Below are 15,102 nucleotides of genomic sequence, written 5' to 3' on the forward strand. Positions count from 1 at the left end.
GCAGGATAGATTGTGCTGTAGCAGGATAGATTGTGCTGTAGTAGGATAGACTGTGCTGTAGTTTTTTTTGTGCTGTTGTAGGTTAGACAGTGTTGTAGCAGGGTAGACTGTGCTGTAGCAGGTTAGATTGTGCTGTAGTCGGGTAGACTGTGCTGTAGTAGGTTAGAATGTGCTGTAATGGAGTATATTGATGCTGTAGTAGGGTAGACTGGTGTCAGCTGCCCACTGTAATCTCATATAGCTGGTTATTACTCAAGTGTGAGCCTACAGAGTGTATCATGGCAGGCTATTTAACCATGAGGAACAATGCAGTCAAGTCTGATTCTGGTCACCCACTGTACTTTCTAGCATAAGTCACTGAATAGAAGTACTCTTTGCTGATGTTTCTCCCTCCCAACCTAGAGTTGCTATGGCCAGTTATAGTTCCAATATTAGCCCAGAGACACTGTGACCAGTTGTAGTGTCAGGGATGAAATGTGAGGTTTAAGGAGGGAATTAAGAGGTAGCTGAAGGCACAGTTATCAATGATGGAGCTATAAAAATTGTGGATGAGCAAGAGGTCCAGTTTGGAGGAGCACAGAGATCTCAGAGGGTCGTAAGGCTGGAGGAGGTTCAAGATAAGGAGGGGTGAGGCCATGGAAGGATTTGAAAACAAGAATGAGAATTTTAAAATTGAGGCGTTGCCTGGCCAGGAGCCAATGTAGCTCAGCAAGCACAGGGGTGATGGGTGCACAAAACCTGGTGCTAGTTAGAATGTGGGAGCAGAGTTTTGGATGAGCACAAATCCATGCTGAATTTCCAAGCTATAACAAGGAAGTACCTTTTCCAAGAATTAATCATCTTTGTTTATGAAGACAAACATGATGCTCAGTATATCAGATGCTTTAAACATTCCAGTTGCCTTAATGTGTTGGGGGAAGACTAAATGGGGAGACAAAGCTTTGCAGAAAATATCTGATAACAGTTAGCAATATATTTTATGATATTTTACTACTTTACATTCTGATTGAGATTGAGGATCACTTTGTCAGGTATCAGCAGGGCTGAACTGATGACCTATAATGTCTTATCCATTTTGTACATTGTTACCAGTTACAGATACAGACGAGGAAGCCATTTGACCAGACCATCCAGGGAGAACCTCAAGTTCCCTTTCACTGTACTACCACAGATCACCAAAAACACCTAGACTATATTTTACCGCTGAACCAAGGAAGCCTACTTCTCAAACAAAACCTTCTCAGAAGCAATTAGGGATGGGCAATAAATGCCAGCCTTGCCTGCGAGGCCCACATCCCTGATGAATTGTTAAAAAAAGCAGAATCTGTGACAAGAACTTATTTCATGTCAACATTTATGAATAGATAGGCAGTTGAAGGAAAGGGAAACTAGAGGGATATGGGAACAGAACATACACATGGGATTAGAATTGCTCACCTAGAGGATACACCAGCACAATCTGGTTGCTCTAAATAGCCATATTTTATAATTTCTATATAATGTTAAGTTCTGTTCTCTCTACAAATGCCAACCAATCTGCTGAGTTTTTCTGCTATCATGTTTTTTCAGATTTATAGCATCTGCAGCTATGTCCTTTTTGTATAGATATGTTACTCTGTGGCGATGATTTCATTATTTCAAGTCCAATGCTGAAAGACAAAAACTCATGTTTATACTGCTCTGTCTCATCTCTTTCTTTAAACATCCAACAGTGTTTCACATACAACAAATTACTGTTGAACCATAGTCACTGATGCAATGTAAGCAAACACAGTAGCCATTTTTATACCCCAAGCATGTTCTCACAAAAGACCATATCAGTTTCTTTTACTGGTGTTTGAGTGAGGACTGCTGGCCATAAACAGGTGAACACCTTGCTGTTCCAAAACTTAATGCAGTGTGTATTCTGGCAGACAGGACTTTTGTTAAACACCTCATCCAAAGGACATCACCTCCAACAATTCAGCACCTACTGCTCTAAAGTGCCACTCTAAATTATGTGATCAAACACTACATTGGGGCTTGATTATAAAACTTTCAGGCTCAGAGGAGAGTGATAACAACTGACCAAAGCTGATACTGAAAAACAATATCAATATACAGTCATGGGGAGGGAATTTTGATTTTGGAAGGCTATATGGAATGGGCAAAATAAATTAAGCTGCCTGTTATAGATCTCTGTCGAATTTCATTCCCTTCCACTTCAATAAGCATTGCAAAAGATGTTTAACAGGCAGCTGAGTTGATTTTGGCCATTTTGCGCAATTTCCTGAAGTCACAATTACCCAGTTGTTCTCCATTTTCTTACAAAATAACATTGTTTACGCATAGGATGAATCATTTGCAATAAAACTAAATAAAAAAATTCACCATGGGAAGAGTTTATGAGGAACAACCTTTCGAAATATTGTGGTAAAACACTGAAGGACAACAGGTATTTACAAACATTTTTACTTGATTTGGCAAAATCAATGGGGAAAATCAATTGTTAGGTAGCATTAATGCTCGTGATGTGTAGAAACCAGACTGGTCCAGTGTTTACACAATCTAACTAACAGAGGACCAAAGTATGTTTGGTAACGCTCCTGTGAGGTACCTTGGGATATTAAAGACGTCATATAAATGCAGGTTGTGTGAGTAAAATGATTAATCAGATTGAATATGCTGGATTTGGAAAGGACCAAAGTATGTTGTGAATTTGTTCACATTCTGAGGTGCAATTCAGGCCTTGCACAGTTTGAATCTGAATGCACAAACATGTACCAAATTCATGGTCAAATTTTACAAATTTCATGGTCACGACATTTTAAGAATCATGACTTTCTCGCTTTCATGTATTTAAATTGTAAATTTCACAGTGTCGCAACAAACCATGAAAATGATCTAGTTAAAACAATAAAATGACAAGGGAGGCTTCTGGTTTCAAATGGCATTTATTGTATACTCAAAACCTATTGGAAAAAGCTAACTATAAGCAGGTTACATTCTTTACTCAGTTAAATCAGTGGTTGAATGTGAGCATGGAGACTCACATGCATTAATCTGAGACTTCATCTCCTCACAATGTGTAGCAAAATCCTTCGGTAGGTAGTCCTGTCGTAGTTTATTTGCACTTGGCAAGCTCCTGTGAGGTACCATTTTGGAAGCTTTGGGTGACCAGGTTTTCCAATGGTATGCTGGTGCTTGCAAAAGCATCCATAAGTTCCATTGTAATGAACAGAGGATTTTCTGAGCTCTCTGTAGACTTCTTAAAAAGATGAGAAATCGTTTTTTTTTGTGTGTGTTAGTTTTCCAACTGTGTCAAATGCTCTCTTCCTGCTGCAATTGCTTTTGGACTCTAAGTGGCGCTGAACCGTTGCCCGCTGTGTGTGATCCAATGACACATTGCAGCTTATACAAAACAATATTTCACCATCGGCACGCTGAATTTGGCTTCCAAATTCTTTCACTTGATGTGCTGCAATAATGGTTGTGGCCATGTTTGATTTGCTCATTCTGACATTCTCACCTGTTTGCTAATACTTGAGACTGCTTCCCTCAAAACTGCACTGGAAACACTCCCTCATCTACAACTCAGCGAGGTGAGCCTTGTGTCAGTCACTAAAACGTGCAACGTTTGCAACACGGCCGATTTCATGGAGAACCTGAGATTTCATGGTCCGTGAAGCATTTTTCACGGCCGTAAATTTGGTAGGTCCCTACTAATGAGCACTTCAGATGAAGAGATCTCTACAGAGTTTAGAACCAATACTGGAACTACTGTCATTCAAACCTGTTAAAAAATCAACTCTGAAGTGTGCCCAGGAGCCTGGCCAGATTATTCAAAGTACTTATCAGAAAGTTCTGCAACTCTGGGAACCTTACAATAGTAGTTCAAAGAACACTAGCTAAGAATAGGTGGGATCAGGTACTTACCCATTGAGCTGTAAATTCTGTTTCTGAGTGAAGACGTGAACAAGCAGATCTGAGGCACTCAGAGTAGGGAAGTATGAGATGATAAATCCAGACAGAGAACATGATTTCATTACTGCTATTTGTAGTATCCCTAATGCAGCACTTTTAGCTTCTGTTTTACTAATTGAGAAGTCAAGGTGAAGGGCCAAGGCCCATGATGCAGGAGACTGCTGAGCTTAATAAGAGCAAGAAAGAAAATAAAATAAATCAGGGCAAACTTAAGGATTGTAGAATGACGGGAAGATGGAAGGAAGTAAAGAGTTCCATAATTTCAGCAAAGCTTTGGATACAGTGCCACATGGCTGGAAGCTATGGCAACAGGTGGAGTGCTACTGAAGTGGATCAAAAGTTGACTGAAGCAGAGGAAGCAAGAGTTTTACTTGGAACCGGAACAGCAAAGGAGGCAGTAACTAGTGGGATGCATGAGCGTTGAGGCTATTGCTGTTTACAATGTAGATAAATGACTTGAAAGTGCAGACATAAATAAACTCCAAGTTTATGGTGGCACCTAACTGATGGGGGTGGGGGGATGGTGTAGAGAGATTGAATCAACTGGAAAGGGCCTAAAGGGACTAATCAAATACAGAAGGACTTGGATAGATTGGAGAGTTGAGCTGGCAAGTGGCAGATGTCATTTAATATGGAAAAATACAAAGTTATGAGATTGGGATCAGATAACAAACAGTGGCAATATAAGCGATGTAGCATTACAGTATAGGAGATAACACAGGAGCGGGATCAAGGGTGGGGATGTAATGAGTTCTTTTTATGTTGTCTGATGCAACATAAATGAGATGTGTGGAGTTCAGTCGGTTGAAGATCTCAGACAGGTTTATGAACAGCTAACTTTACAGGACCTGTCTCTAGGTGTTACGGTTGCAGAGTGACTGGCTTCGCAGTCACATGACAGCATCCTAGTACTTAGCTCATTAGCATACTAAGATCTTAAAGGGACATCACTCTTAACGGCAATCATACAACAGGGAAGTGGGGTGGGGGGCACAAAGGTACTGGTGAACAGATCACTGAAGCCATCTGCACAGTGTGTGCAAGTAGTAAAGAGAGCAAATAGAATCCTGCACTGCAAAGCCAGAAGAATGGAGGACCCATCCCAGGGAATGATCGTGGTTTTGTGCAGGGTGTATGTCTGGCCCTTCTTGGATTGTACTGTGTTCAGTTCTGATGAACTGGATTATGAGAAAGACATCCAGGTATTGGAGAGGGTGCAGCAGAGGCTGCAGAAGCTAGAATTGTTTACACTGGAGAAGAGAAGACTCAATGGTGAACACATTGACATACTGAAGATTCTAAAACATGATAGGCAAAATAAGCATCGATACAGATTAGACAAGGAGGGCACAGTCTCAAAATTAGAAGAGCAAAGGTGAAAGTACAATTTAACTGTTTTATCGAGATAGTACTGAAAGCATGGAATAGACTACCAAGATTAGCAATGAGGGTTGAATGTATTAGCAAATTCAAGAAAGAATTTGATTAGTAAAAATTTGAAAGAGAGACATAAAAGGCATTGCAGGGTACAAGATTTCCAAATCACTGGAACTGGACAGGTTGTCATCCTTGGTGATCTTTCCTGTTCCTGTAAAATCCCATGTTCTCAATTTTTGATCCTAGGACAGATTAAGTTAGAGGAGGAGGCTGTGCATTGTGTCTCGGTTTCAACAGTGTTGAAAATCTATGTAATATTATAGTTTTTATTAACGCATCACTGTTCTGCTTCAGGAAAAGAAGCTCAATAATTTCTATGTTCACTGTCTGCGGTGCATTGTGGGTATATCCTGGCAAATCATAAATGTGGCAGTCCTCTCAAAGGCACAGCTCCCAAGTGTGTTGGCACTAAACTAACAGAGGCAGCTTTGGTGGATCGGACATGTCCACAGGATGGAAGACGGTTGCAAACCCAAGGACCTTCTGTATGGTGAGGTAGCCATGGCCAGACAACCAGTGGACACCCAAAGTGCCACTTCAAGGATGCTTGCAAGCGTGACATGAAGGCCCTAAATATCGATTATCGCACGTGGGAGTCACTAGCTGGTGCAGGAGGGAAATGGCAACACATCCTGTGGACTGGTATACACTACCATGATGACCAATGGTTACAGCAGCTTGGCAACAGGTGCCAACGTCAAAAACAACAACTCACAGCGTCACTTAGCAGCTTCACGTGCAGCACTTGTGGCAGAACCTGCCTCTCAAGGATTGGCCTTCACAGCCATCAGCAAAGGTGCACCAAGAGAAGACACCCCACCGAAATGGATTGTTTGCTGTGTGTCCTTCATCTTTTGTAGATGAAAGGATGCCAACCAGCCACTATTCTGCTGCATTCGACCTCATATATAATAGTCCAACAAATCATGCAAAATTAAAACTGCAGTCACCGGAAAAGCCACCACAAATGTTCAGAGCTGGTTCTCCTGCAATCAAATTAACAATAGGTAACATAGCTAACGCTGCAAATGAGAAGATAAACTGAAAGGTTTGCCAGTCAGAAAACCACTTTCTGATGGAAGAGGTTTAGAAAAATAAGACAAGCCAAGGTGATTTGAACAGGCAAAGTAAGCAATTGCTGACAAAAACCAGCCCCTTCAAAATTAAATCTAAAGGGACGGATTGCTCTGGTTCCAGCGTAATGCCATCATAATTACATTCATGAAGATCTTCTCTGATTGTTATTTCATTCTGAAAGTGTTTCTGATTTCAACCAGAGGAAATCTTCATATGTGTAACGATGTTGATACATATGGGGACCGGTAATATTCCCTCTAAGCTTGATGGGGGTGTGGCTGCGCAACCACCCAGCAATCCGCAAGTTACCCAGCAAAGAACAAACATTGTGCCTTTGAATTGTGTGAATGCGTGGCCATGCAGCAATCTTAAAGAGATCATGCAGTGCAACAGTGGGCTGAAGGGCCTGTTTCAGTGCTGTATCTCTCTATGACTCTATAACAAACAGGCTGCACACAATAAAAAGAAATTAGAGGGAATATTTGTGACCACAGCAATTCTTCCAACAATATAGACCACTTCATGTGTAGAGGTAGAACCACGTTAAAAGGAAGACAAAGAAAAAAATTGACCATATAACTAAGAAGCTAGTTGCCCAATGCGAACCAAAATATGAGAACCAACCAGCCAACAATCAACATTGTTCTCTCAGGCTACCTTTATCTTGAGACAATCTTTTGAAAAGGTATGGTTGGACTCTAGGTACCACATATTATTTGGGCATGAAATGAAACACAGTTACAGGAAATAATATGTGGATGTATCTAGAGGACAATTGGCAGCTCCCAGGACTTTGGGCAACCAGCAATGATAAGGAAGCTCTTGTTTTGTCTGCTTGTTGTAGCTTTGAGATGAAATGAAGTGCTTCATGCTGATGACCATTTCAACAATGATGTGAGAGGAGCAATGTTGAATGATTGAGGTCTGCAATGGTTTTGTTGATCGGTATAGAAATGGAATGTCATGGTTGACAACTTTCCATTGGAATTGCACAATTCCTGGGTAACTTTTGCTTCAATCTGTTATCTAACTCTTCATACAGATCACATGTTGGTTTCCATATATTATTCAACCCAAAAAATTCAATCTATCAGCCCTTCCGGATGTGCTCTTCTGAATGCTATGCATCTTGAAAGAACAAAGCGATTAGCCATTTTGAACTGATTTGCGAGGCAGTGTTGCTTTGTTCTATAAAGTTCTGCTTTCATTGGCACCAAAAAAAAGTACTGTTGTCAACCACATAGGCAAGTCATTGGATGTTGGTGTAGAAAATTACCCTGAAAATAGCAACAGCAGATGGAGAAATAACAGAAAAAACAACACTTTGTGTCTGTGTGAAATTACTGCAATAAAATGATAATATAAAATTACAAAGTGTAGCTCTGAGCCAAAAATTATCTACAAGTTCCTTTAGCAAGACAGCTCGGCTGATGGTGAAAGGTGATGTGATGACTGGCCTTTAGAATTTGAGTACAGAGACCAAGAGAAGATCAAGGGGAAAAAAAAATCAATTCAGTTCTATTATGATCCCGTTTCTAAGAGCTAATCTGCTCAATTATTTAAATCATAATTGAATTGGATTGAATTGTATCATTTATTACTTTCACTTAGGTTTGTCCTTCCTGGAATTGAAGAAGCAACACCTGGTTACCATGGCAAACTCCATGCAGCAATAGTGCAGGAGACAAGCAGTGCTACTGAGAATGGAGGGGAGAAATTCCATTCAATGGCACGCCTGTACGAACCTTACGCTCATTCCACATTCCTGTGTATGCTACTACATTCCTCTGTATGCTATTTCACTGAAGAAAAGCCTGCATTTATATAGCACCTATCACTACCCCAGGATGCGCCAAAGCACTTAATGGTCAACAAAAAACTTTCCCATGTGTTGTCGCAATGCAGGAACTATGGTAACCAATGCTCACACAATCAGAGCCCACATTGTGGTCTAATCTATTTCACTGGCATTGGTTGCAGACAGATGAGGTTTCTGACAGTGCAGTATTGATACCAGACTAGATTGTGCACTTACATATCTGGAGTGGGACTTGAACCCACAATTTCCTGACTCAGAAGTGAGAGTGCAACCCATAGAGCCCCAGAAAGCTCTCCAGAACACTGAATTAAGAATGGTGTACCACAGAATGCAGTATGAATGAATTAGGATTTGTATATGAATGTTGTTGATTGGTATTTCTACCCACAGGCCTCTTGTTACAAACTAGCTATATACTTTGGCATGAATAAATGTCGGAGAATTAGATATTTAGGAAAAAGCAAGTTTGAAAACCCACAGCACAAGTTTTCAAAGGCCAAAGAGTTTTGGGTGACAGAAATAGTTCTCACTTAAAGTAAATAACCTGTGGTTATACAGTGCCTCCTCATTTGCATTTATATAACTCCTGTCATGCTAGGTCCCCACCTGCCAAGAATGAGGCACATTCATTTTGTCATGAACTTGATTTTTAACAGTTACTGGAGTGAAGAAAGGACTTGCTAAACAGATCAGCCGTGGCTGGAAAAGGTATTTGCATTTTAACAGACAGTGTTTGGAAGGACAAAGCAGCCATTCCCTGACATTCAACCCACAATGGACTTTTGATCACCAGACGTTGAAGGTGGGGGAATTTGCATTCCAGGTTGACTGGTAAGATGGCCGAATACACAAACGGTCATGGTCAAACCAGCTAGTCACATGACTAACCCTGCTGAGCAACCTGAGATTTTTGAATTTGTACAAACAGTTTGGGCAGAAAGTCTGTTTGCTCCTGGACTGAGAAGATCTCTCCTGTCTGCTCCCATCTCTTTCTCACAAGCCTCTGAATCCACTGAAGATACATGAACCTCAAGAGAGAAAAGTCTCCTACAGCAAACAAGGTTTAAGAAGAATACTGGGCCCCAACGAAAAGCAAGATCTACCTACAATCAAGGACTCTACAGTGAGCTCAAAGAACCATAACAACAATTCTTCAGATACTGCCTCAAACCTTTCCACTCTATTTATCTTCTGCTCTTTTCCATCTCTATTTGCATGTGTGTATCGCATATGCGTGCTAGCATGGGGCGTGGTGTGTGTCCGTAAGCATTAACCGAATTAGAGTTTAAGTTTAATAAATTTCAACGTTTCTTCTTTAAACCTAAGAAAGCCTGTTTGTGCTGGTTTCTTTGCCTTATAATTGGAAAGTGGTGAACAAGGATTCACCAAGGGGGAGCTAAAAACACTGTGTGCTTAAAATTAATTCCTGTTACAGTAAGACAAGGTGAAGGCTGAAAGGGAACCCTAGACCTCTTTCTCACCTGGTCATAACACTCCTCATTTTGTCCTCAGGACATCCCAATGAATTGCATGAAGTGACCGTTCACATTCAGAAATAGCTTTGGTGGTTGAGGGAGGAATGTTGACCAAGACATCAGTTGAATTCCCTGCTCTTCTTCAAGTAATGCCAGGGGATCTTTTATGGCTACCTAACGATGAAGACAGGACCTTGGTTTAACATCTCATCCAAAAGACGCACCTCTCACAATGCAGCCCTTCCAGTACTACACAGAAGTGTCAGCCTAGATTATGTGCTCAAGTCTCTGAGTGCGGAACATAGGAACAGTTGGAGGCCTCGAGCTTGTTCCACTGTTCAATGACATCCTGGCTGAACTGCGACCTAACTTCATATACCTGCCTTTGCCCATTTCCCTTAATACCTTCGGTTAACAAAAATCTATCAATCTAAGATTTAAAATTAACAATTGAGCTAGCATCAATTGCCATTTGCAGGAGAGAGTTCCAAATTTCTACATGTAGAAGTATTTCCTAACTTCACTCCTGAAAGGCCTGACTTTGATTTTTAGACTATGCCCCCTAGTTCTAGACTCCACAACTGGTGGAAATAGTTTCTCTCTATCTCCCCTATCAGTTGCCCTTAATGTCTTGAAATCTTCAAATTAATCACCTCATAACCTTCTAAATTGCAGGGAATACAAGCTTAGTTTGTGTATCTTGACCGCCATTCCTCACCTCCTTGTAATTTAAACTTTTGAGTCCAGGCAGCATTCTGGTAAATCTATGCTGCACTCCCTCCAAGGCCAATATATCCCTCCTAAAGTGTGGTGCCTAGAACTGTTCACAGTACTCTAGGTGCCATTTAACCAGTGCTTTGTATAACTTCAACCTCCTTGTATTCTAGTCTTCTCGATATAAAATCCAGCATTTCATTAGCCTTTTTGATTGTTTTCTGTACCTGTCCATGCCATTTTAATGATCTATGCACATGGGCTCCTAAGTCTCTTTGAACCTCCACGGTTTTTGTCAATTCACCATTTAAAAAGTACTCAGTTCTATATCCTTTTTAGATACTAAGTGGATTACATCACATTTGCCTACATTGAAATCCAATAGTCACATTTTCAAGCTGGAGGCTTGAACTAACAACCTTCTGATTTGGAAGTAAGAATGCTACCCACTGAACCAAGGCTGACATGCACAATTACATCATCTTTCAGATTAAAATGGTTGAGCTCCACAGGCTGCCCTAATTGGTAGCACTCTTTCCTCTGAGAAGGTTGTGTGTTCATGTCCTGCTCCGTGGCACAGTGGGGAGTGTTCTCAGTATCTTGACTGCCATTCCTCACCTCCATTCATCTCATTGCTATTTGTGGGGGACCTTACTGAGTGCAGAACGACTGCAATGTTTGTCCAGTGACTGCATTCACTCCAGCGATATTTAATGTTAGTGTGCTCCCTCTTCCTCATTCTGTACCTGTGTATCACTTTTGACATCTCCTCATGTAGAATGGAGATGAAGATCACAAATTATTGCAAAGTCATGTTACAATAGACAGGAGAGAAACCTATCCTGGCTGGTAGATATCTGTACGGTACAAACCAGCTTTATGAACTCAAAGAGACAGGTTAAATGAGATCAGTTGTGCAATTAGCCCCAATCAGATCAAATCTGGTATCTTCCACTTTTCCTGAGTTGGGATATTGTAGGGTACGGCTGAATATCGAGACTCTGACATTATCTGTTTCTCATTATTATCAAACATACTATAAATGATGGGATAGAATGATTCATAATTATGAGGCCTGACCACCTGATATTTAAAGTTACTGGAAATACATATCTTCAGTCTAAACTGCAATATGATTTACTTTCCATCTGCGTATGTGGGAGACAGCATTAAACAGCTCCAGACGGATGGAAAAAGATAAAGATCTTGTGTCCCACTTCCCTCCAAATGAAGAGCACTGGGTCATCTATCTTGAAACTGGATCTGACTGACTCTGTGCGACAGAAGCTAATCCAGCTAAAGCTGGTACAGCATGTCGGGTTAGGTAATCTAATAAACCTCGTCTGCAGGACAGGGGAATATAGGTACACATCTTAAAGACAAGCTTAGGATTGATGTCAAGGGGCATTTCTTTCGACAATACATGTTCAATGTGGATGCTCTTCTTGATAGGTTAGGAGAAATAAAAACTCTGGAATCATTCAAAAGAAGCTGTGATGGGAAAATGAAATCAAAGGTTTCTATGCAAGAAGGTTGAGGCTTTGGAAAGGGTGCAATGGAGCACCACAAGATTAATCCTCACTTTAAAGCTTCTCAGCTACCAAGACAGGCTCAAAGAGCTGGGACTCTACAGTTTAGGGAAGCATAGTTTAGCGGTGATTTGATTGAACCTTAGAAGGTGATGGGACTAGATTCTGTTTGTGCAGACAGCTTGTCTCAATGAATTTTTTCATTTGTTCATGGGATGTGGGCATTGCTGACCAGGCCAGCATTTATTACCCATCCCTAATTGCCCTTGAGAAGGTGGTAGTGAGCTGCCTTCTTGAACCGCTGCAGTCCATGCAGGATAGGTATACCCACAGTGTTGTTACGAAGGGAGTTCCAGGATTTTGACCCAGCAACAGTGAAGGAACAGTGATATAGTTCCAAGTCAGGATGGTGTGTGATTTGGAGGGGATCTTGCAGGTGGTGGTGTTCCCACGCATCTGCTGTCCTTGTCCTTCTAGGTGATAGAGGTCGCAGGTTTAGAAGGTGCTGCAGTGCATCTTGTAGTTGGTACACACTGCTGCCACTGTTCTTCAGTGGTGGAGGAGTGAATGTTTGTGGATGGGGTGCCAATCAAGCGGGCTGCTTTGTCCTGGATGGTGTTGAGCTTCTTGAGTGTTGTTGGAGCTGCACCCATCCAGGCAAGTGGACAGTATTCCATCACACTCCTGACTTGTGCCTTGTAGATGGTGGACAGGCTTTGGGGAGTCAGGAGGTGAGTTACTCGCCACAGGATTCCTAGCCTCTGACTTGCTCTTGTAGCCATGGTATTTATATGGCTACTCCAGTTCAATTTCTGGTCAATGGTAACCTCCAGGATGCTGAAATAGGTAAGTGAGGACCCGGGCCTCAATCTCAAGTTATGTAAGGCCAGATCTAGGTTAGATGTCAGGAGCTGCTCCTTTTCCAGAGAATAGCGGAGCTCTGGAACAAGTTGTCACTCGTGAACTGAACACTGAGCGAGAGCGGGACCTCTTTGTGGCTGGGAGTGGAGATCACCTAGTACAATATTAGGGCTAGAGTCGTCTCCTGGACTATTTTTGATTGCCTAAGATTAACTATCCCTTCCTAAGACAGAAAATCCAGGGCTGGACGAGAATAGCACACATCAAAGTTTCTCATTCCTGTCTAGTGTCAGAGGTGGGGCTGCATATTTGCCTTAATACATGTGGTTTCCCAGTGAGCAGCAATTTTACCATTTAATTTTCCAGTGATTCAAACTGGCAGTGACAGTGGTAATGTTTTACTGCTGGTAGCACAATGAAAATTTGGGCAACAATATTAATTCGGGAAAATGGAAGGTAAATTGAATTCTGAGGCATTTTGATAGAGTAAATAAGGAGAATCTGTTTCTACTGGCAGGAGGGACACGGATTTAGGATAATTGCTAAAAAATGCTGGGGAGGGGGTATGAAGATGAGTTTTTTTTATGCAGTGAGTTGTTATGATCTGGAATGCACTGCCTGAAAGAGTGGTGGAAGCAGATTCAAGAATTACTTTCAAAAGGGAATTCAACAAATACTTGAAAAGGAGAAATTTGCAGGGCTGTGGGGAAAAAGCAAAGGAGTGTAACTAACTGGATACCTTTCAAAGAGCTAGCACAGACATGATGGGCTAAATGGCCTCCTCCTATGCTATAAGATTCTATGCTTATGTTACTGCAAAGCAGTTTCAGATGCACATTGACACAAATATAATGCTTAACTTGTAAATCACTCCCACTTTAATCCCTGAGTACACTAAGGCCAGAAGGCCATCTCACACTAGTTTGAGTTTATCCTGGCCGGTATATATCCAGCCTATTGAACTTCTTCGTCGATGTTGCCATTGGCTCTGTCTTAACATGATCTTTTGGACCTTTTCTTTCAATTTCCTCCTCAAGACACCAAACCCTGCTGGACTTGATTCCACAGATACCGGCCATCTTATGGCAGCTCACGTAAACGATCATTCTTTACTTGCGAATCTAGATTGTGGGTTCAGCAAGCTATTCAACCAAAATAGGCATCACAGTTAGGCCTGGCCACATTGGCACCAGACATCTATACACATGTGCCGGTAGTAAGAATGAGATAGTGATAAGGGCCAGAAACTTTGGTTGTGGCTCTTTTGCATTCTCCTGGTTAAGTAACATAAACTAAAGGGTACAATCCTAAAGGGAGTGTAGGAAGAGAGACCTGAGGGTATATGTGCACATATCTTTGAAGGTGGAAGGGCAAGTTGAAAAAGTGGTTATAAAAGCATATGGGATGTGCGCCTTATAAATAGAGGCATAGAGCAAGAAAGTGATGATGACCCTTTATAATATACTGGCTTGACCACAACTGGAGTATTGTACCCAATACTGGGCACCATGCTGTAGGATGGAAGTGAAGGCCTTTGAGAGGATGCATAATAGATTTACTATAATAGTTCCATGAATGAGGTACTTCAGTTACGTGGATAAGCTGGGGTCGTTCTCCTTAGAGCAGAGAATGTTGAGAGGAGATTAGATAGAGGTATTCAAAATCATGAGGGGACTAGACGGAGTAAATAGAGAGAAACTGTTCAACTGTTCCCATTGGCCGAAGGATCTATAAACAGAGGGCACCGATTTAAGGTGTTTGGCAAAAGTACTAAAGGTGACTTGAGGAATAGCTATTTTACGCAGCAAGTGGTTCTGATCTGGAATGCACTGCCTGAAAGGGCGGTGAAAGCAGATTCAATCATGACTTTCCAAAGGGAATTAGATAAATACTTGAAGGGAAAAAATCTGCAGGGCTATGGGGAAGGGGCAGGGAGTGGGGGTAGCTGGATTGGTCTTGTAGAGCATTCACGCAACAGGCTGAATGGCCTTCTATTGGGCTGTAAACATTCTATATTCTATGAAGTCACTTAGGCCAATTATAATGCTTCCATCAACACCTTGGCCAAGATTAGCTAACTGGCCACTGGAGATCCAGCTGGTCTGTATGGCTCAAGTACACCTAGTGTATGCATTTACCCACTGAGCCATTAGGACCCCCCACCTCCCACAACTTTTGTACTTTCTATCATATAACTGTATAGAAATGTATAGCAATGGCTCTGGAA

The 15,102-nt window shown here is 41.5% G+C and overlaps 1 protein-coding gene across 3 annotated transcripts in view; it reads right to left on the reverse strand.

Annotated features, from left to right (window-relative positions):
* Positions 1 to 15,102, reverse strand: part of c42h10orf71 (chromosome 42 C10orf71 homolog) — a 74,130-nt gene that overhangs the window by 30,582 nt on the left and 28,446 nt on the right. The gene's annotated exons all lie outside the window — the stretch shown is intronic.

Source organism: Heterodontus francisci, chromosome 42 (assembly GCF_036365525.1).
Source record: "Heterodontus francisci isolate sHetFra1 chromosome 42, sHetFra1.hap1, whole genome shotgun sequence".
In the NCBI taxonomy this organism is placed as follows: domain Eukaryota; kingdom Metazoa; phylum Chordata; class Chondrichthyes; order Heterodontiformes; family Heterodontidae; genus Heterodontus; species Heterodontus francisci.